Raw genomic sequence first — 24038 nt, forward strand, 5'->3', positions numbered from 1 at the left:
ATTCGCTGCACCTGTGAGACCTTGCTGCGTGAATTAACTGTAGATTCAGCTGATTGGGACATCCCTCTTTCTCCAGAGAAACAGGTTCGTGGGTAACCTGAAGGGTATCTTTAAATTCATTGTCTGATCTTCACATAAATAGGCCATATACCAACCTATCTTCTGAAGTCCTCTCCATGAGGCTGTTCCTATTTTGTGATGCCTCAGGCAAAACCATAGCCGCAGTTGCCTAAGTAAAAACTGTAGACATTTTAGGTCAGGTCCACATAGGGTTCATCATGGGAAAAGCCAAGCTAGCATCATGTCCTGAACCTACCATGCCAAGAATAGAGCTCTCTGCGGCTGTTCTTGCTATTGAGCTGGCAGAACTCATCATATCCGAACTTGACCTATGGCTTGAGGACGCAGAATTCTTCACCGTTAGAAAAGTAGTGTTAGGCTACATTCACAATGAAACTAGGAGATTCTATATCTACTTGAACAAGCGAGTATTTCGAATTAGGAAGTCTTCGCAGCCAACTTCATGCCTTAAAAACACTACCTGGTTTTCTGCACCTGTATTTCTGTGTCAACCTCCCTCATGGTCATGTTGCTTCTCTGCTGGTTGAGTATTATCATACACTGGTGAAGCATCAAGGACGCTTGATAACTGAAGGAGCTTTATGTGAGGCTGGATTCTGGGTAATTGGAGCTAAGAGACTTATAAGTAGAGTAATTTTCAAATGTATCATTTGCCGAAAACTCTGTGGTGCACGTCAATTCCAAAAAATGGCTGACCTTTCAGAGAACCGTTTGAGAACTGAACCCTCCTTTACAAGAGTGGTTCTCAATGTGTTTGGTCCCTGGTAAGTTATCACGCGACACACTAGAGGAGGACAAGCAAACAGCAAGTGCTGGGCTGTCTAATTCACACCTAGCTTTATCAATGCCCTCAGACTTTTCATTTCTCTCAGAGGAAATCTAAAGTATATCCGCTCTAACAGAGGATCCAACTTCATTGGAGCTTGTGGTCAACTAAATATTCCTTCAAATCTGGATGTGAACCAAGTTGAAAGATACCTTTCTGAACAAGGCTGCACTTGGACATTCAACCACCTCACTCATCTTACATGGAAGCTGTTTGGGAGAGCATGATTGGCATTGCTCGATGAATAGTCATCTCCATTTTTCTCCAACTAGGCCCATTGAAGCGCACTCACGAGACACTCACTACCTTCATGGCCAAGGTAGTAGCCATTATAAATGCAAGACCGCTGGTTCCCTTATCCAACAATCTTTAAGACCCATTTCTGCTTACTCCTGCAGCTCTCCCCACCCAAAAATGTTATGCAACCACGACTTTTCCCAAAGAGTTCACTACTAAGGATTTGTACAAATCGCAGTGGAAGAGAGTTCAAACGTTAGCAGACCTATTCTGGACCACGTGGAGAAAACAGTACCTTTGTTTTAATCTTAGGGGAGAGGGAAAGTGTAGGAGAAGTGGCAGTAAAATGTAACTTTTATTAATTATAATTAAAATTAAAAGCAGAAAATAGTTGTGAACAAATTTTAACAAATAGGAAAAGTTCAAGGGATGTTTTCCCCTTCCATGCAGAGACTGACCCCTATAAATTGACTTGCATGGATTCCCTTAAATTGAGGGATTTATTTGAGGGTATCGTGATCCAACTTCGAGGATATTATTAATGGTGAGATATCCAGTGTTGATTGTGTTTATACTTTGTTCCTCATTCACAGTGTAGCAATGTTGCGACTTGTTAGTTTCACAGCCTCTTATTGTGGATACTTAGTCTGTTATTTTGCAACAGTGTTTGTTATAAATCAGGCATGCACAGATTATTGCCCCCTGCACACACCGTGTATGACAGTTGCAGCGTCAGGTGTTATATTAGTGTGGCATCGATCCCAAATGTTTTAGGAACGATGTTCACACAGCTAGTTTTGCTGCTCTGCTACTGCTGTGTCCCTAAAGACAGTCAGTGTAGCAGGGGATTACTGCATTGATGTGTTAATGAACCAGCAGCACTATCTCACTCTTTCTGTAAGTGTCAGATCGCTGTGTAAGATCGCGGCTGTTTCTCTCCTGCTGCTCCTATATCATTATCTGTCACTGGGATCACTCGCTATTTCTGTGAGTGCCAGGTCACTTTGTATGATTCCAGCTTAACTATTTCTCTCCTGCTGCTCCTATATCATAGTCTAACATTGGATTCTCTCACTGCATTTCCCTCTTAGCATATGTGGAACTTTCCCTAGTAATACCCTACGGCCGTTTCGCCGCCATGTTGCGGCTTCATCTGGGGGTCATACAAAGTGACCTGGCACTCACAGAAATAGCGAGTGATCCCAGTGACAGATAATGATATAGGAGCAGCAGGAGAGAAACAGCCGCGATCTTACACAGCGATCTGACACTTACAGAAAGAGTGAGATAGTGCTGCTGGTTCATTAACACATCAATGCAGTAATCCCCTGCTACACTGACTGTCTTTAGGGACACAGCAGTAGCAGAGCAGCAAAACTAGCTGTGTGAACATCGTTCCTAAAACATTTGGGATCGATGCCACACTAATATAACACCTGACGCTGCAACTGTCATACACGGTGTGTGCAGGGGGCAATAATCTGTGCATGCCTGATTTATAACAAACACTGTTGCAAAATAACAGACTAAGTATCCACAATAAGAGGCTGTGAAACTAACAAGTCGCAGCATTGCTACACTGTGAATGAGGAACAAAGTATAAACACAATCAACACTGGATATCTCACCATTAATAATATCCTCGAAGTTGGATCACGATACCCTCAAATAAATCCCTCAATTTAAGGGAATCCATGCAAGTCAATTTATAGGGGTCAGTCTCTGCATGGAAGGGGAAAACATCCCTTGAACTTTTCCTATTTGTTAAAATTCGTTCTCAACTATTTTCTACTTTTAATTTTAATTATAATTAATAAAAGTTACATTTTACTGCCACTTCTCCTACACTTTCCCTCTCCCCTAAGATTAAAACATACGTAACTTTGGTGGTGCACACCTGGCAGGAGATATATAATTAGAAGGAAAGAAAGAAAGAAACAACATTCATAAACGAATATTCTTCTGATATATCGGTTCGAAAACAGTACCTTTCCACGTTACAGGCAAGAAGCAAATGACAAGCTAGTAGGCCAAACATGTAGCCTGGAAACTATGATCTAGTAAAAGATGCACAGTCCAAGTGGAATGAGTGGCCTTTAGGATTGGTGACTAAAGTCTTCCCAAGTCAAGATGGAAAAGTCTGGAAGGTGGAGATCAAGATCCCCAAGCAAAATGGGAAACAGTTTATGAACTTGTTCTGTTACTCTCTAGTTGAAATGTGGTATCCCTAGGAAACCAGACGGGGATTGTCAAGCCTTCTCAGGCACATATCGGGGCTTATTTGCTAAGGGACGTGCTGTCGGACTGTTCACAGTTTTCGGGATTTGTGCAGCTTTGACAGGTATTAAACAGGAGTTTCCGCTGGGATTGTGTCGCACACAATTGTATTGTGGCACAGCCACGCTGGCTTCCATGCACCAGAAATCGTGGGGCATGCTGTCGGACGATCCGACTGATTCGGACAGCAGTGCAGGGTTTAACTTTCAAATTGTATCACAAAACATTGCACTTACATTCACCAGGAAGAAGAAGGTGAACTCAGTCGGACCTCAGCAGGGAAGCGAAACATGCAGGATATCGGGCGCACGTTCTTAGTGAATCGGGGCAGAGTGCATTATCATCAGGCAATGCACTTTTGTGAACTCTGTGGGACCAGGTTAGTGAATGTGCCCCATCTAGTTAATTTTGCCAGCAGCTCCACCTATTGATAAGTCCTTGTATTGCAGCCTTATTTATTCTGCCTAATCTTTCTGTGCAGACTAGCCTTTTCCTATTTAGGCTTCCTTAGTTTCCCATCATGCTCTTCTCTAGCCTGGCCCAATGCCTCTTTAGCAGCCATCTTGCTCCATAAAAGCTAGACACACTAATGTCTCTCTCTTAGACAATTAGTTTATCTGTTGTTTTCTTCATCACAGAACAGTCGGTGAGTTATTCTATAATTCATGTATCTTACAGAATATGATGTACTAATATATACTGTGTACCTTGTGCTGAATACTGTTATAAATAAAACCTAGTATAGGGAAATCTCTATCTTCCTGATGAATTGCAGGGTTTTTGCTAAGTCAGCCTATGCAAATGTGCATCGGCGGAAATTGTGAAATGATCAGCGCCTCCCCAGATGATGGGGGAGAGACCCTCATAAGGACATGAAAATGCTGCGGTCGCGCTGACTGCAGCATTTGACATGTTAAACACCTGCAACCTTAGGTACAGCTCATGTTTCATGATGTTTGACCAGCTCCGATTACGAGCTGAACTGGCAGCAGCTCAGCAACAGATAAATACATCATTGAGTGTCAATTACCAAAGCTTATAGACAGATTTATCTGTCGCTGAGCGCTAACAGTCTAAGGTATTGGGCTGCTCTGGGCAGAGCTTTTGAATATGAGAAAATACGTGGTGGTGGATAAACTACACAGTGGTTTATTAATCTCAAAGAAGGATCACTGGGTGAAAACCATAAGTTTTTTTTTTTAGTTTTCTGCATCAGGGAAGTGATGTCCTGGATACCAATATCACATCCTTGGTTTATTTTTATTTTTTTTACAGATTTCTCATTATGTTAAAAAGAGCATTTCTTCAGATAAGAGCAAAGTTTGGATGACTTCATTAAATATCATAAATTGGGTATTTAAAATGTCTAATAATATAGAATTACGATCCTTGCGGTCTATTGGCACATTTGATGCATCATTGCCAGAAGATGAGCAGCTACACATTAACCAACAGATGATAACATGGAAACAGAACTCGGTATGAGACTATGAAGTTCAATATTAGTATTTGTACTGACTAGTGATGAGCAGTTTGGTCGAAATCTTGGTACAGCAGCAGGGCTGTATTAAATAGAACCCATCATGCAAAATAACCTCCCCTAATCGAAATAGATTTTCATAAACTGCCATTAGAGAGCATTGCCTCTATCCCTTCATTGCCCCTCTACATGCCTGTAAACCTAAGTAATGAGGTCCTAAAGCCGTATGCAAATGACCTGTGAAATGTCCAATGAGTCATTATCATATTCAAGCTGTCCAGCTTATTCATGAGTGGGAGGCACAGCCACACCCCCAGTGTCCCTCACTGACAGCTTGTATAATGATGTGATGGCTGCTCCATGTTCTTCCTGGTGCTGGTGGCCACTCCCCCTGCAGCCTGTGTGTTTATAGGAGAGATAGAACAGCTCCAGGCAGCCATGTTATAGCAGAACGTGTCAGGTACTTGTGTAGCTGATGTCTGTGTATTAGGAGGATGCAGCATGTCAGCAGATGCAGCACAGACACTGGCAATGCTTTACTATACATTACACACAGACATGAGCAGGGGGAGGAGAGAGGAGGGGGAACAGGGGTGCGATGAGATGATGTGGATCATCTCATCGCATCAATCAAATCATAACTTATAATGCTACATGATTGGGTGAGATCATTCTATTTTATTCCACTTCTATATGCGGTTATGTATATGAGGTATCAATAACTGACTTTACTATTTGAATGGTGTTTTGTGACAGTGTCTGGTCATCTATATGGTTTATTGCCACTTTATACGAACTTGAGTATATTAAACTCTGTGGGCATTTACTTAGTTTCCTTTTGTCACACACGAACAATAGTACATCACATACTTGCTCTGGTTGTACATATTTATATATCATTTAGTAACAGTGGTTATTGGCTGCACGGCGCCATTCAGTGTGTTGTATATGTTACTTGGATTTAAATATTTTTTAAACTTGATTTAATTAAAAGTTATATTTTAACATAGTCACATTTGCTTTTCTACAACCTTTACTGTAGGAGGAGTCCTGCAATGTTTATCTGACACCTTTTTGTAGTTTTGGGGGCATCTTGTAGCATTTCTATAAGTTTTTGCTATTTCCTGTAATCTAGTTAGTCTATCAGTAACTGCAGGAGTAGATGTAGGAAATGGAAGGCTAGGAATATATAAAGGATGTAAGCCAAAGTTTGCATAACTTTTGAATGTAGAACTATGTTTGGAATTGTTGTAAGCAAATTCTGCCCAATCATCTTGACGTAAGAAATAAAGTAGCAGAGATATTGTTCCAGAGATTGGTTAGTCCTTTCAGTCTGGTTGTATGACTGAGGATGAAAAGCAGAAAATAAATTAACTTTGATTCTTAATTGAACACCTCTATGTGAAATTCTGACATTGTCAAGAATACTTTGCAGCCTAAATATCTCCTTAATCATTAATTCTGCTGTTCGTTCAGCAGTAGGGATTATTTTGGTTAGTATAAAATAGGCCATTTTTGTGAGTTTGTCCACAACAACAAGGATGGTAATCATTTCTTTAGAAGGAGGATCATCCACAATAAAATCCATGGAAATTGATCCCCAAGGCTTGGATGGAACTTTCAGTGTTTGAAGAAGACCAAGAGGGGGAGAACGTAGTGTCTTGTTTGGTGCACATGGTAAACAGAATGAAACATATTTCTTAACATCATTCTTACAATTGGGCCACCAAAATGAACAACACAGAGGTTCATGAGTTTTCATGACCCCTAGATGGCCTGCAAGTTTTGAAATGTGGACCAGCTTTAAGACCTCAAGTTGAGCAGATTCAAGGATATATAATCTGTTGTCCTGCTTCCAGAACCCCGCTTTGAAGGAAAAATTCACATCCTAAGAAGGGTGATTAAGAAATTAATCATTTTGGTATGGTATCCGTCTTTCAGCATTGTTAGAAGTATTCCTGCAAAATTATTGGAAGGTAAGATGGATGACTCTGTCTTTGACCCCTCCTTAGGTTCATCAAGAATCCTGGATAGGGCATCAGCCTTGCCATTCCTTGCACCTGATCGATAAGAAATAATGAAATTAAATGTAGAGAAAAATAAGGCTCACCATGCTTGTCTTGTAGATAATCTTTTGGCAGTATGGAGATATTCTAAATTTCTGTGATCAGATAGGACAGTTACAGGATGATTTGCACCTTCCGAAATATGTCTCCATTCAGAGAAGGCCATTTTAATGGCCAACAGTTCTTTATCTCCAATGTCATAGTTTCTTTCTGCAGATGACATGGTATGGGAAAGAAAGGCACATGGATGAAGTTGCATCTTGTCACCAACTCGTTGAGACAGAACAGCTTCCACAGCAGTTCTGAGGCATCTACTTCCACAACAAATAGTAATTCAGGATTTGGATAAACCTGTACGGGTGAAGAAGTAAAAAGAGTCTTTAGTTCATCAAAAGCCTCCTGTGCCTCTGGAGACCACAGAAATTCTTTGGTTTTCTTTGTGAGTGAAGTGATTGCAAAAATTACTTTACAAAAGTCCTTTATGAATCTCCTGTAGTAATTGCAAAGCCGACAAATCGATGAATATCTTTAACATTTTTTGGGGTAGGCCAATCCACAACAGCTTTGATTTTACTAGGTCCATATACAGGCCTTCTGGAGAGATGATATGTCCCAGTAACTAGATTTTGGTTTGTTCAAATTCCCATTTTTCTAATTTAATATAAGAGGATTCTCTTGTAAACGACAAAGACTAACATAACATATCTGCGGTGCTCCTCTGAGGTCGGAAACTATTAGAATGTCATCAGGGTTTATGTATACGGGGCATTACATAAGCTTAACATCTTGGCACAGCGTAGTCTTTCCAGTAACTCAGGAATCAGGGGGAGAGAGTAATAATTTTTAATAGTAATCTTATTTAGTTATCTGTAGTCAATACATGGACACAAGTATGAGTCTTTCTTTTCTACAAAGAACAATGGTTCACCAGCTGGGGATGAAGATGGACGAATGAAGCCTTTCTTGAAATTTTCATCAATGTATTCTCTGAGTACTTTTAACTCTGGGTCAGAGAGGTTGCAAATTTGCCCCAAAAAGAATAGCAGTTCCTGGAAGCAACTCAAAAGGACAATCGTAAAGGCGATGAGGAGGTAGCTGATCAGCTTTTTTTCTTGCTGCAGACAACATTGAATTGTTGTGGCAACATGTCTTTTTAACCCCTTAGTGCTCTGCATTCGATATATCGGACACTGAGCGCAGTGACTTAGTGCTCAGGATCCGATATTTTGGACGCAGAGATGATGCCGGTTCAGCTCAAGATCTGGGCCTAACCGGCATCTGGAAACGCAGGGTGCTGGCTGTGACTTATAGACAACACCCTATTACAACCTGCTAAATGCCCCGGTGAGTGCGAGCATGGCATTTGACTTGCCTTTGGGGGGTCTTTTCCCCACAATCGCCCACCCCCCCTCCCACAACGTTTTCGGAGGGTTCAGATCATTGCTATGACAACCCTGGGGTCCAATCATGACCCCAGAGCTGCCTGTAAGCACTGCCTGAAAGATTGCGCCTGTGACATCACCTTAAAGGCACAGTGCATGTGCATAGGCTGACACTGGTAATACCCTGTAATACATCAGTATTGCAGAGTATTGCAGAGTATTATCATCTGATTGCTTGTTTATGTCCCATGGTCGAAAAAGTAAAAATGTTAAAAAAAAGGTTATTCAATAAAAAAATAATGTAACAAATCAATACATATGTCCATAAGCCCCATAACATGTAAAGAGACATATAACACAAATAAAAAGTCTAAATCATAACACAAACCCCACCTATATAGTATCACTGCATCCGTAACAACCCATAGAATGAGTGCCGTTAAAAAACTGTTATAAACCCTCCAAAAATTATGATTTTTACCTATTCAATCCCACAAAAAATGGAATATAAAGTGATAAACAAATATGTACTCCAGAATGACACTGGTGCAAAGTACAACATGTCCCACAAAAAACAAGCCATCAACCAGCTTTATAACCAAAAGAGTAACAATGTTATGCCACTTGGAAGACGGCAATGCAAAAATGATAGATTTTCCCCACATTAGGGTTTTATTTGAAAAATTTAGTAAACGTAAGAAAAAATATTCATGTATGGGATCCATGTAATCGTATGGACCCATAGAATAAAGATAACATGATTATTAAGCTATACGGTGAACACCAAAAAAAAAAAACAATACAATACCAACCCCAAAATGGTAACACTGGAAAAAGCATCTCATCCCGCAAAAAAAAAATGCTGTCACATGGCCCCAATAACAAAAAAGCAAACATTTTATAGCCTACAAAAGAGGCCAATAAGGAAAATAAAATCCTGGCCGCTCCAGGTCGCTCCTTCGCTCCTGCGCCTCGCTGTGCACCCTTAAAACAAGTAACGGCCACATGTGGGGGGGGGGGGGGGGCGCTGTAGTTGGGAGAAATTGCATAGCAAAGTTTAAGATGGGTTTTCTCTTTTTATATTTTGGAAATGTATAAATTTTAGGGCTAAATGAACGTATAACCGTCAAAATTTGGCCATTCTAAATTTCACCTCCATTTTGATTCAATTACTATGATGATCTCAACGGTTTGAGTCTATGTGAATTTGAGACTTTTGCAACAAGAAGTCTCAAAAAGTATTCAAAATTTGTACCTGCCAGAATAGGAAAAACTGACCATGTATCACAAGTAAAAAGACAGGATCATACATAAGGTGCAAAAAGAGCTGCCAAATGTCTCTTAAATTCACCTTAGAGAGACCAAACTTTGATACATGTGGCCCATGGTCTGTGAAACTGAATCTGGTAGCTTAGAAAGTTCAACATTTTATACTGACTTGCCACGTATGCAGACTACAGTCCTTTTGATATTATTGATAGCATAATGTCCCGATTCCCCAGAATAAAGACACCGATTTCCAGCTACGTCCCCGATTCCGATCCTTTGCCGCCTGTCCTGATCTCATGCCTGACTACAACTATGATTCTGCCTGCCATTTCTGTACCTCGCCGTGGGCACTACTGCGAGCAAGTCGTGCCTGTAAAGCGACCTGGAGGTTTCCTGCCACAGCAAGTCCAACCCACTTTGCGGCAGGCTCTGATAAATACTGGGTGCTACTTAGACTCTGCTCCCAGGTGTCGGCTTACACCATTGCTTGCGATGGTTCAGTGGGTCCACTGCCACCGATCCTGACAATAAGATCTGGCCATGGAACCCGCCAAGATTCCTCTCTCTGAAGTAGCTGACCTCACCACCATCATGGCTCAGGAGTCCATGCAGGCCCAGCAGCTTAACCTGCTTACCGCTGTCATGCAGCAGTTATTGTCCACCCTCCAGCATTGTCCAGTTCGTGGGGCACCTCCTGCTACATCATTTTCTACAGAACCCAGACTACTTTATGCCCTCCAAGTATGATGGAGACACCAAGCTGTGCAGGGGGCTTCATTAGCCAATGCTCAATGCACATCAAGCTGATGCAGACACAGTTCACCAAAGAAAGGTCTAAGGTGGCATTCATGGTCAGCCTACTCTCCAGGAAAATCAATACTTACAGTATGTAGAAAACCAACGTGGGCAGGATCACCTCAACATACGTATCACCTGTGACTTTGTCAGGACGTGTGTGTTATAAAACGGAAGTATATATACCTAATAAATTGATGAATTCCCGTGTGAATAGTGCCAAATCCTTAATCGCGTTAAAAACATCTTATTTTTCAATATGAGAGAATGAAAGGCCTTTTTCTAAGACCTCAATCTGAGGTTGTGCCAAAATAAGTTCAGATAAATTAATTACCTTTAGATTTTCTTGCTCCTTTTGTCCCTGCCATTCTGTTGCGTGCCTTTTCATTTGATTGAGGGAGCTGTGAGATTGAAAGAAGGACCTTCCTCTCTGGGATCCCGCCATTCCCCTAAAAAAGGCTCTCCACATTCTGTATCTGAGACTGAAGATGACGAGAAGCTAATAGACCGCCTCTGATTTGTCTGGGTTACTTTTTACCTCTTCCTTTAGAAACTATCATCAGCAGAAGAAGTGTGCGGACCTCTAGAGATGACCTGATGCCCAAGACTACCTCAGAGAGATAAAGTCAGTGACAGTTACTGAAAGAGACTATCAGGGACAGTCATTAATAAAGAGACAGTCAGAGACAGTTACTGATAGGGACAGTCAGAGACAGTTACTGAAAGGGACGGTCAGAGACAGTCACTCAAAGAGTCGATCAGACACAGTCACTGAAAGAGACAGTCAGAGACAGTCACTCAAAAAGACGATCAGAGACAGGCACTGAAAGATACTGTCAGAGACAGAGTCAGAGGCAGTCACTGAAAGAGACAGTCAAAGACAAAGAACGGCAGAGACATAGAAGGTCAGAGACAGTCACTCAACGAGACAGTCAGAGGCAGAGAAGGTCAGAATCAGAGAAGGTCAGTGACAGTCAATCGCGGAGATGGTCACAGACAGTTACAAAAAAATTAGATGGTCAGTAAAAGTCACTGAAAAAGATGGACGTAGACAATGGGGCACATTTACTTACCTGTCCCTGGTGCGTTCCCCGACCCAAAATGTCGGACGATAGTGAACTGTGCAGCGATTCACTTAGATCTTGTGCCCCATATCTTGCATGTGTCGCTCCCCACTCAGGTCTGCCGGAGTTCACCTTCTTCTTCCTGGTGCATGTAAGTGCATGTCTTGTGACACAATTTTAAAAATAAATCCCACGCTCAGTCCAAATCCATCTGATCATCCGGCGGCCCGCCCCCGATTTCTGTCCCTTGAACGTCGGCGCCAAAATCAAACCGCGTGCGCCAAAAACCCTTCTAAATACCTGCCCCAACCGTGCGAAACCCGAAAACGTTGGAATATCCAACGAAAGTGCAGTCCGCAGAGCCTTAGTAAATGAGCCTCAGTGACTTAAAGTTACTGTTAGAGACAGACAGAAACCATCACTGAAAGAGACAGTCAGAGACAGTCACTGAAAGAGGCAATCAGAGACACTCACTGAAGGAGACAGTCAGAGGCAGTCAATGAAAGAGATGGTCAAAGACCATCATTGAAAGAGACATTTAGAGACAGTCAATGAAATAGAGTGTCAGAGACTGAGAAGTTTAGAGACAGATAGGGTCAGTGACAGTCACTGAAAGAGACGGTCAGAGATAGTCTTTAAATTAGATGGTCAGAGACAGTCGCTGAATGTGACAGTCAGAGACAGTCACTGAAAGAAACGTTCAGAAACACTCATTGAAAGAGATGGTCAGAGACAGAGATGGTCAATGACAGTCACTAAAAGAGACGGTCACAGTCACTGAAAGAGACAGTCAGAGATAGTCAATGAAAGAGATAGCCATAGACAGTCACTGAAATAGAGTATCAGAGACAGAGAATTTAAGAGACTGATAGGGTCAGTGACAGTCATTGAAAGAGACGATTAGATACAGTCATGAAAAATTAAATGGTCATAGACTTTTACTGAATGAGATGGTTAGAAGCAGGGAAGGTCAGTGAAAGTCACTGAAAGAGATGTTCACAGACAGTCATTTAAAAAAGAGATGGTCAATGACAGTAACTGAAAGAGATGGTCAATGACAGTAACTGAAAGAGATGGTCAGAGACAGTCACTTAAAGAGATGGTCAGAGACAGTCACTTAAAGAGATGGTCAGAGACAGTCCCTCAAAGAGAAGGTCAGAGACAGTCGCTGAGAGAGACTGCTAGAGACAGGTCAGAGACAGAGGTTCAGTGACAGTCACTGAAGGAGACGATCAGATACAGTCAAGGAAAATGAAATTTCAGAGACTGTCACTGAATGAGACGGTCAGAAGCAGAGAAGGTCAGTGAAAGTCACTCAAAGAGAGGTTCAGACACAGTCACTGAAAGACAAAGACAAAGAAGATCACAGACATAGACGGTCAGAGACAGAGGTCAAAAGCAGACAAGGTCAGTGACAGACATTTAAAGAGATGTTCACAGACAGTCACTAAAAAAAGAGATGGTTGATGACAGTCACTGAAAGAGATGGTCAAAGGTAGTGACTAAAATAAAATGTCAGAAACAGTTACTGAAGGAGACAGGCCGAGACCTTCACTGAAAGAAACAGTCAGAGACAGTTACTGAAAGACATGGTCAGAGAAAGCCACTGAAGAAGTGACGGTCAGAGACAGAGAAGGTCAGTGACACTCACTGAAAGAGATGGTCACAGACAGTCAATAAAAAAGAGACGGCCAGAGACAGTCACTGAAAGAGATGGTCAGAGACAGTCATTCAAATAAACGGTCAGAGACAGAGAAGGTCAGAGACAGAGAGGGTCAGTGACAGGCACTGAAGGAAATGGTCAAAGACTGTCACTGAATGAGATTGTCAAAGACTGTCACTTAAAGAGACGGTCAGAGACAGAGAAGGTCAGAAGCAGAGAAGGCCACTGACAGTGACTCAAAGAGACGGTCACAGACAGTCACTGTAAATATAGATGGTCAGTGACAGTCACTGAAAGAGACGGTCAGAGACAGTGACTGGAATAAACTTTCAGAGACAGTTTCTGAAAGAGATGGTCAGAGGAAGTCACTGAAAGTGACAGTCGGAGACAGTCACTGAAAGAGATAGTCAGAGAGAGTCACTGAAATACTGAGTGTCAGAGAAGTTCAGTGACAGAGTCAGTGACAGTCACTGATATCAGCTTTTATTAGCAGCTGTGCAAAAATGAAACTTGAGCTCTGATTGTTGCCAATGACAACAATAGAGTTCAGCTTTCAGACACTTCTGATAAATCTCCCTATAGACAAAATGAGAGAGACAGTCACTGAAAGAGATGGTCAGAGACAGTCACTGAAAGAGATGGTCAGTGACAGTCAATGAAAGCAACGGACAGAGATAGATACGGTCAGTGACAGTCACTGAAAGAGATGGTCAGGGACAGTCATTGAAAGAGACAGTCATAAACAGAGACGGTCAGTCACAGTCTCTGAAAGAGAGGGTCAGAGACTGTCACTGAAAGAAACGGTCAGTCACAGTCACTGAAATAGATAGTCAGAGAAAGTCCCTGAAAGAGACTGTCAGAGATTGTCTCTGAAAGTGTCTTCTGAGACAGTTACTGAAAGAGACTTCAGAGAGTCAGTCCGAGATGGTCAGAGACAGAGTTAATAACAGTCATTGAATGAGACAGTCAGTGACAGTCACTGTAAGAGATGGCCAGTGACAGTTACTTAAAGAAATGCTCAGAAACGATCACTTAAAAAGACGGTCAAAGACAGAGAAGGTCAGAGACAGAGGAAGTAAGTCACAGTCACTGAAAGTGATGGTCAGAGACAGTCACTGATAGAGACTGCCAGATACCGTCATGCAGAGATGGTTAAATACAAAGAAAGTCAGCGACAGAGACGGTTAGTGACAGAGAGAGAGGCACAGAGAGCATCAGAGAATGACAGTCAGAGAGATAGATACACATAAAATATATTTGTTAACAAATTCTTTTTTTTATAGTTAAGAACAGTTATTTCCTATCCTGGGTAGCACCAGCATCTACAGCTAGTTGTAAATGTAATCATGTAATCATGTTTTTTTTTTAGGTTCCTAAAGGTCGATGCAGTGAACCGTGCCAGCCTGGAAACAGAAGAGTTTTGAGGAAAGGATATCACATCTGCTGCCATGACTGCATCCCATGCTCAGAGGGAGAATTTGCAAATCATTTTGGTATATTTGTTGTATTTGTTCTTTTCTACTCCTCCCCCCCACCAACAGTTAATTTGTTTTTACCAATAGGAAATACCAACCCCAAAATGGTATCATTGGAAAATAAATCTCATCTCACAAAAAAATTGCCCACACATGGCCCTACTTAGGTAAAATTAGGAAACAAATATCCATTAAGTTCTACATGACAAAAACCGGCAGCTGTAGGGCACTGTGGGTCCATACAACAAGTAACGTCCACGTGTCTCTGTACTCAGGAGAAATTGCATAGCAAGTTTTAAGATGTGGTTTCTCTTTTATGTTTTTGAAAATGTGTACATTTTAGGGCTAAATGAAAGTATTAGACAATTAGACAATTCTAAATTTAATCTCCTTTTTTAATTAATATGAAGATCTCAAGGGGTTAAAAATCTCCTAAATAATGGGGCAGATTTACTTACCCGGTCCATTCGCGATCCAGCGGTGCGTTCTCTGCGCTGGATTTGTGTCCGGCCGGGATTCATTAAGGTAGTTCCTCCGCCGTCCACCAGGTGGCGCTGCTGCGCTGAAGAGCATCGGAACGCGTTGGAGTTCACCGAGCCGGGCTGAGTGAAGGTAAGTGCAAGCTCCGCGACAGATTTTTTTTTTTAAATGCGGCAGTTTCTCCAAATCCGTCGGGTTTTCGTTCGGCCACGCCCCCAGATTTCCATTGCGTGCATGCCAGCGCCGATGCGCCACAATCCGATCGCGTGCGCCAAAATCCCGGGGCAATTCAGGGGAAATCGGCGCAAATCGGAAATATTCGGGTAACACGTCGGGAAAACGTGAATTGGGCCCTTAGTAAATGACCCCCACTGTTTTTAATAGTTTGAAGGTTATACATTTAAAAGTGGGGGGATTCTAAGGGGAATTCTAATAATTTATATTTCAAATTTATTTTAAACAAAAATGATCCCAAAATTTTTAGTTTAAAAATTTGGGGAAAAATTGAAAATGTCGAACTGCAAGCTGTCTGCCATCCTATAACAATAAAAAAATAAAATAATTATGAAAACATAAAGTTGAGATATGGGAAATGTTATTTAGTAACTAATTTGGGTGGTAAAACTATCCATGAAAAGCAGATCATTTCAAATTTTTTAAATTAAAATGTTTTGGTTTATGTCTTAGGCCATTGCCCATCTGTATTATGAAACGCTGACCAATCAGTTTGGCTGCATTTGGATTGATATGAGCACACAGTCTGTCTCCGAATACCTCTGAATTCATCTGGCTGCTTCTGTCCTGTATTACAGTAACACTAAACACTAGTGACTCAGTGCCCCTGGCAGCCATGTTTGCCCCAGCCATTAAATGACCTGTGTAGGTATAGTAGATGTGCTATGCTTTGTATCATGAGCTGTACATCATGAGTGGTTTGCACCATGCAGTGAACCATCTGTATTTAGTATCATGCAGTCTTCTCTTCATGGCAGCTTTGTATATTGATAAACTGCCTACCTCCAGGAGAGTGTTGTGCACTTTGTTGGATGTTGTGAAGGGGTCTCTCTTCAAAATGCAAAATATTCTGCGTCATCCATGGGTTTGCAGCCAGATCTTGTTGCAGTGAGCTCTGCAGATTTTTGAGGCAGATAACCTTTAAAAAAAGCATCAGAAAAGCGAGTGTACGAGCTTGGCGGTGAGTGTGCATTGATCCTCAGTGTGTGCAGTGTCTTAAGTGTGACTTAGGTTTATTGGACTTAAGTTTGAGGGGCTTTAGCAGGTAACTGCTGTGTTTTGTGTTACTCTGACTGTAAATTCTTCTTTCTGTGCATATTTCTATTGTAATCCCCATTAGAATAATGGACTCCATAAATGGCATTGCTACACGTTGTACATCCTGTGCCATGTATGCTTTCCTTGAACAGCCGTTCGAGGGGGAATACTGCTGTGTGGGATGTGTGAAAATTGCTCATCTGGTAGCCCAGATTCTGGATCTAAATGAGCAAGTTTCAAGGCTGCGGGCAATTGATAATATGGAATGAAGTTTGCTGCTCCTGCAGCACAAACTCTCTGGGGAAGATAGGTGTGGGGAGGGAAGTATGGAGGTGCAGAGTGAGGGGGCAGCTAGTTGGGTAACATGTAGAAGGCGGGGTAGAGGGAAGAGTTGTAGGGAGTCTGGTCCTGATCTGGTACACCCCAATAAGTTTGCCAGGCTAGCGGATGAGGGGGATATCAGCTCTGGGGTAGCAATGCTGCAGAAAGAAGTGGCCGCTAGCAATCAGGGGAATGTCTGCTCCAGTAAGAAGGGTAATGGGAGCACAGGCAAGGTCAGACAGGTGCTGGTAGTGGGAGATTCGATTATTAGGGGAACACACAGGGCAATCTGTCACAAAGACCGTGCATACCGAACAGTGTGTTGTTTGCCGGGTGCTCGGGTTCGGCATGTTGCGGATCGGGTTGACGGATTACTGGGAGGGGCTGGTGAGGAACCAGCGGTCATGGTCCACATTGGCACTAATGACAAAGCAAGAGGTAGGTGAAAAGTCCTTAAAAATGATTTTAAGAGATTTAAGCCATAAGCTCAGGGCAATGACCACAAAGGTAATTTTCTCCGAAATACTGCCTGTACCACGTGCCACACCAGAAAGGCAGCGGGAGATCAAGGAGGTAAATAAGTGGCTCAAAAGTTGGTGTAGGAAGGAGGGTTTTGGGTTCATGGAGAACTGGACTGACTTTTCTGTCGGCTACAGGCTCTACAGTAGGGATGGGCTGCACCTCAATGGGGAGGGGGCCACTGTTTTAGGGGAAAAAATGGCTAGAAGGTTGGAGGAGTGTTTAAACTAGAGATCTGGAGGGAGGGCAACTACACTTGTGCAGGTCAAATAGACAGTGTACATAGAGAGCTGGGAAGAGTCATAGTCCATGGGGGAGGAAGGGGGGCTGGAATGAGATTGGGGAATAAGGACAAAAGGAATACGGACAGGGAAAACCATATAAAGTGTATGTACACAAATGCCAGAAGCCTCACAAACAAAATGGAGGAACTGGAACTCTTGATGTTGGAGCGGAAATATGATATAGTGGGTATCAGCGAGACATGGCTGGACAGTAGCTATGACTGGGCTGTTACTATAGATGGTTATAGTCTTTTTAGAAAGGATCGTATAAATAAAAAAGGTGGAGGGGTTTGTTTATATGTGAATTCTTGCCTCAAGCCCGTCCTGCGAGATGACATCAGTAACGCAAATGTGGAGTCCCTATGGGTGGAGATAAGAGGAGGGAAAAAGAATAATAAAATATTACTAGAGGTTTGTTATAAGGCTCCAAATATAATGGAGGCAGCAGAGGAAATGCTGATAAGTGAAATGGATGCGACTTCAAAGCATGGTGAAGTACTTATCATGGGAGATTTCAATTACCCAGATTTCGACTGGGGGGCAGAAACCTGCAGGTCCTTCAAAGGTAGCAGGTTCTTGTCAACAACAAAAGACAATTACCTGTCGCAACTAGTCCTGGAGCCAACAAGAGGGGGGGCACTGCTGGACCTTATCCTTACCAACAGACCTGATAGGGTATCAAAACTACAGGTTGGGGGGAACCTGGGGAATAGTGATCATAATACCATTGATTTTGTATTACGCTTTACTAAGAGCGTTAGTGAAGGGGCAACCAACACTCTAAACTTCAGGAGGGCAAATTTTCAGCAACTAAGGGAAGACCTTAAAGGGGCATAGACTGGGATAATGTTCTCAAAGACAAAATCCCCCCCCAAAAAATGGGACTTTTTCTCATATATTCTGAAAAAGTCCTGTGAGAAACACATACCTTATGGGAAAAAGCATAAAAGGAACAAAACCCTATGTGGCTAACTAGTCTTGTAAGGAAAGCAATAAGCGAGAAAGATAAAGTGTTTAAGGTGCTAAAACGTGAAAGTAGCGATGAGGCATTACAGGATTATAGAGAGAAAAATAAATCCTGTAAAAAGCAGATAAAGGCCGCAAAAATAGAGACTGAGAGAAATATTGCCAGGGAGAGCAAAAATAATCCCAAATTATTTTTCAAGTATATAAATGATAAGAAACTAAAAACAGAGAGTGTGGGTCCCCTTAGAAATAACATGGGGGTCATGGTGGAAGGAGATGAGGAAAGGGCCAATCTACTGAATGTCGCCTTCTCAACTGTCTTTACCCAGGAAAATCCCCTGGTGGAAGACACAATGAGGAATAATGTTAATTCTTTTTATAATGTCAACAGTTTAACCCAGGAAGAGGTACGGCGCCGCCTCGCAACCACTAAGATAGATAAATCACCTGGGCCAGATGGCATACACCCCCGGGTTCTGCATGAATTATGTACGGTGATAGACAAACCGTTATTTTTAATATTTGAAGATTCACTGAGGACTGGTTATGTTCCACAGGAATGGCGCATAGCAAATGTGGTACCAATATACAAAAAAGGATCAAATAGCGGTCCTGGAAACTACAGACCCATGAGTCTAACTGCTGTGGTGGGGAAAATATTTGAGGGGTTTATTAGAGATGCTATCCTGGAGTATCTCACTGTGCACAACCTTATAACCCAGCGTCAGCATGGGTTTATGAGAGATCGGTCCTGTCAGACTAATCTGATTGGTTTCTACGAGGTGGTAAGTTCAAAACTGGATCTGGGGGACGCTGTGGATGTTGTATATCTGGACTTTTCAAAGGCATTTGACACCGTGCCACATAAAAGGTTGGTATATAAAATGAGACTGCTGGGAATAGGAGAAAATCTGTGTATTTGGGTAAGTAATTTGCCTAGTGATAGAAAACAGAGGGTGGTCAATAATGGCACATTCTCAGATTGGGTTGATGTTACCAGTGGAGTGCCACAGGGGTCAGTATTGGGGCCACTTCTTTTTAATATTTTTATTAATGACCTTGTAGTGGGTTTACACAGTCAAGTTTCAATATTTGCAGATGATACTAAGCTGTGTAAAGTAATAAATACTGAGGTCGATAGTTTAGCATTACAGAGGGATTTGTGGAAGCTTGAGGGATGGGCAGAGAAATGGTTGATGAGGTTTAATGTAGATAAATGTAAAGTTATGCACTTGGGCCATGGAAACAAAAAGTATAATTATGTACTAAACGGTCAATTACTTAGTAAAACTGAAGCTGAAAAGGACTTGGGGGTATTGGTGGATGGTAAACTTAATTTTAGTGACCAGAGTCAGGCGGCTGCTGCTAAAGCAAATAAAATAATGGGATGTATCAAGAGAGGAATAGATTCTCATGATAAAGACATAGTTTTGCCCTTATACAAATCCCTGGTCAGACCACACATGGAATATTGTGTACAGTTTTGGGCACCAGTGTATAAAAAGGATATAGTAGAGCTGGAACGGGTGCAGAGGAGAGCAACCAGGATTATTAGGGGAATGGGGGAACTAGAATACACTGACAGATTAAAAATTTTGGGATTATTCAGTTTAGAAAAAAGACGACTGAGGGGAGACCTCATTACAATGTACAAACACCTGAACGGACAGTACAAGGATCTCTCCAAAGAACTTTTTATACCTCGGCCTGTGACCAGGACAAGCGGGCATCCTCTACGCCTAGAGGAGAGGCGATTTTACCATCACCATAGACAAAGGTTCTTTACTGTAAGAGCAGTGAGACTGTGGAACTCTCTACCGCAGGAGGTTGTTATGGCGGACTCTATGTACATGTTCAAGAGAGGCCTGGATGCCCTTCTGGAGAGAAAAAATATCACGGGTTATGGGGAAAAAACATTTATTTAATTCTTAAAGGTTGGACTTGATGGACTTGCATCTCCTTCGAGCCTTATATACTATGATACTATGATCCATCGTTGTTGTCTTCCGTGGGTGTCCGGGTCTCCTTTGCATTGATAAGTTCACCACTGCTTGTTTTCTTCCTCAGGATGTACCAAATTGTTAATTTTGCCACTCCTAATATTGCAGTAATTTATCACATGGGTTTTTTCTACTTTCACAGCTTAAGGCTGGCTTGTTTCATCTCAATGGAGAGCTCATTTGGCAACAGATTTTCTTTACAGCAAAATCTTCTGAAGTCAGACACTGAATCTCAAATCAACTCCAGGCCCTCTTTCTTTTTGAAACATCCTGGGAGTGAATTGTACAATTACTTTTGGTCCCTTTAAAGGGAAGGTGGCTCATGAAAGCTGAAGTTCTGGGCTTATGTCAGTGTCCACTATTTAACTATAACTTGAATATGTTTCTGCAAATTTGTTTTCAGTGTCCAAATATTTATGGACCTACCTGTATATGTGTATGATTTTTCTTTTTCTTTTATAGACAGTGAAAATTGTGAGAGATGTCCTGATCATAAATGGCCAAATGAGGGTAGAAATTCATGTATTGTCAGAGATTATGAGTTTTTGTCCTATGAGACTGATGTTCTTGCTTTGGTCTTCTCCATCATCTACATATTTCTCTCTCTAGTAACTGTATTTATAATTGGAATATTCATTTTATTTTGGAAATCTCGCATTGTCAGAGCCAATAACCGGACCCTCAGCTTCATCCTCCTGAGCTCTCTCGTGTTCAGTTTACTCTGTGTGTTTCTATTCATCGGTCGTCCAGTGGATATAACCTGCATGCTGCGACAAACCATCTTCGGGATCTTCTTCACAGTCGTTGTATCTTCTGTCCTGGCCAAGACCATCATAGTCTGCATCGCATTTAAGGCCACCAGACCTAACAGCCCATGGAGAAAGTGTGTGGGGGTGAGGCTTCCTTACTCAGTAGTGTTGGGCTGTTCATCTATTCAGATTGTTAATGCAGGTATCTGGTTGTCAGTGTCGCCTCCACATCAGGAGAATAACCTAGATTATCCTGGGAAGATCCTCATCCAGTGTAATGAAGGTTCTGTCTTGTACTTTTACCTCATGTTGGGTTATATGGGTCTCCTGGCCTCTGTGAGCTTTGTTCTGGCTTTCATGGTGAGGACATTACCTGATATCTATAATGAGGCCAAGTACATCACCTTCAGCATGCTGGTGTTCTGCAGTGTCTGGATCTGTGCCATCCCGGCCTATCTGAGCAGCAGAGGGAAATACATGGTCATCGTAGAGATATTTGCTATATTGTCATCAGGGGGTGGAATATTGAGCTGCATGTTTTTACCTAAATGTTACATCATCCTGATAAATCCAGAATTGAAGCATAAAGGACACTTACAAAGACACAAGTTAGGCCTCTTCACTGACGCAATTAAGAAATAATACAAAACATTTCGATGTATCTGAAAGTTTTCATGTTTTGCTCTAGACTTATGATAAATCAATCAAATATTATTTTGTGAGATGTCTTCTTGTATTGGTGACTATGACTACTGCAAAACTTCACTTATGGGTAGGAATATTTACTAAAGGACACAGTTTAGGGTGGGCTTTACTGTCTTTAGTCATCATGTAATCTGAGAGAGCAATACAGTATCTCTTGACCTTACTTTTCCAGAAGTTCGCTGCCAGAAGATGTGAACAAAGGGGCACATTTATCAGGACCTCTGCTAGCACTTGCGATTATTTTGCCCTCCCCGACACCTTTGCGCAGCCAGACCGGCGGAGGGTGCGGTCGACCGAGGATGCGCTGGCGCGGGATGTTAGTGTCCCCACGCCTGCGCACTTGCTGCTGCTGGCGACTTATCTGGCATAGAATAAACACTGCAAAGCACCTAGCCAGATACTTTAAGAGGCGGAAGCGTCTTTATGCATCACACTGTGAAAATGCAACCGCGGGGATAACATACGGGGCATGATAAATATTCCCCAAAATGTCTAATATTTTGAGAGAAAGTGACTGGAACTAAATCTACTTACCAGTCTTTTTTTCACCTACTGAAATAAAAACTATGACAGACCTTCTTTTAATGTGAGAAGATTTTATGAAAATAGAAATATGTCATACTATAGACATTTCCTTTCTAAAGATGTAGAATATTAACCTAAGCGGCCTTAGAATACCTTTCCAGTCCCCTTTTCCAGATGATTCCATTTTCTCCCCTGAATGGAAAACCGATTTGGAGTAATGCTCCAATACTAGAACCAATACCAATACTAGAAAATACCACCACCAGCATAGATATACCAACACATGATCTTGAACTCTTCTCTAAGACTCAAGATTATCATGCTCTCAACTTGTCTTTTTTACTATAAATTGAAATAATTTTGAACATAACTTTGTCTTCAAAGAGTCTGGAAAATTCTATACTGACTGGAATATAAAAACAGTACACATAGATTTCGGCTCAAGAACAAAGATCTCCCACAGTAACTACAAAAAAACAACACCACACAACCAGCATACCAGATCTGGTGACACTGGAGACAACTCTACCAAATAAAAATACTTCAATATTACAACACTAATAGAAAAAAGTGGATATATGTCAATGTTACTTAAAAAAGACAGTGCATCTATGCTAAATCATCATCTAACACCACCATTGTAAATGTACATATCCCCTAGATTCACCATTCCATATAGTCAGACTATAGAGACAACATCCACTGTTTGTCCACAAATGGATATTAAACTTTTAGAAGCAACTGACAGTGAATCAATTAAATAGACTAGAATCTAGTCAAACTTTAAACAGCCCACCTCAAAATTAGAGTTCGACAGCTTTGTCCAAATTTCGCTACCAAATTCGGTTCGGGACCTGGACTTTGTGTCCAATATTAAGCCGTTTTAAAAAAAAAGGTCTAAGGTGACCTCACTGAAACCCATTTGTTATTTATTTATTAAAACTTCACTCAAGATTTAATTAAAAGTTCTTTTGTTGTCGATGCTTGCTGAGGGCGGGACCGGAACATGACGTGAGCAGGAGAGGCTCGGCGTCCCACGAGTCCCCCAGCGATACCTCCAGCAGCTGATCGCAGCGGTGCCGGGACTCCAAATGACTATTTAGTGGTCAACGCTGAGGGGCTGCCGTACCTACCCGGGTTGCCGTTGGGGAGGCGAGTTTAGGTGGTCCATCGAGTGTGCGGACACTGCGAACAGTGTCGCTGATTGCAGCGATGCCGGGTCTCCAGCGGTGAGAATAGGGGATGACGCTGAAATGCAGTCGCACCCACCTGGGAGCCCCCCGGAAAACCAACTGAGTTGGCAGGAAACCAAGGGCACGGACGGTGCCCTCACCAGCAGACTACCTAAGCCGGCTGATTACTAACAAGGGTGCAGAGGCTCGACGAGGGACGAACGCCGAGGAACGACTGCCTGGGAGACGCCGCGGCTGAGACTGCGGGATCCAGCTGAGTAAATATAATTCCACACACCTTGCCTGCAATATGCCCCGTGGAGGCCGTCGACAGGCAGGACCATTGGCTGGCTCACCTGTGCCTTTGATTGCACGCTTTGCCCGGACCTCAACGGGAGGTATGCAGTCTCCCCCCACACCGGCCGGCCAG

The sequence above is a fragment of the Engystomops pustulosus genome, chromosome 1 (genome assembly GCF_040894005.1).
Source record: "Engystomops pustulosus chromosome 1, aEngPut4.maternal, whole genome shotgun sequence".
Lineage (NCBI taxonomy): Eukaryota > Metazoa > Chordata > Amphibia > Anura > Leptodactylidae > Engystomops > Engystomops pustulosus.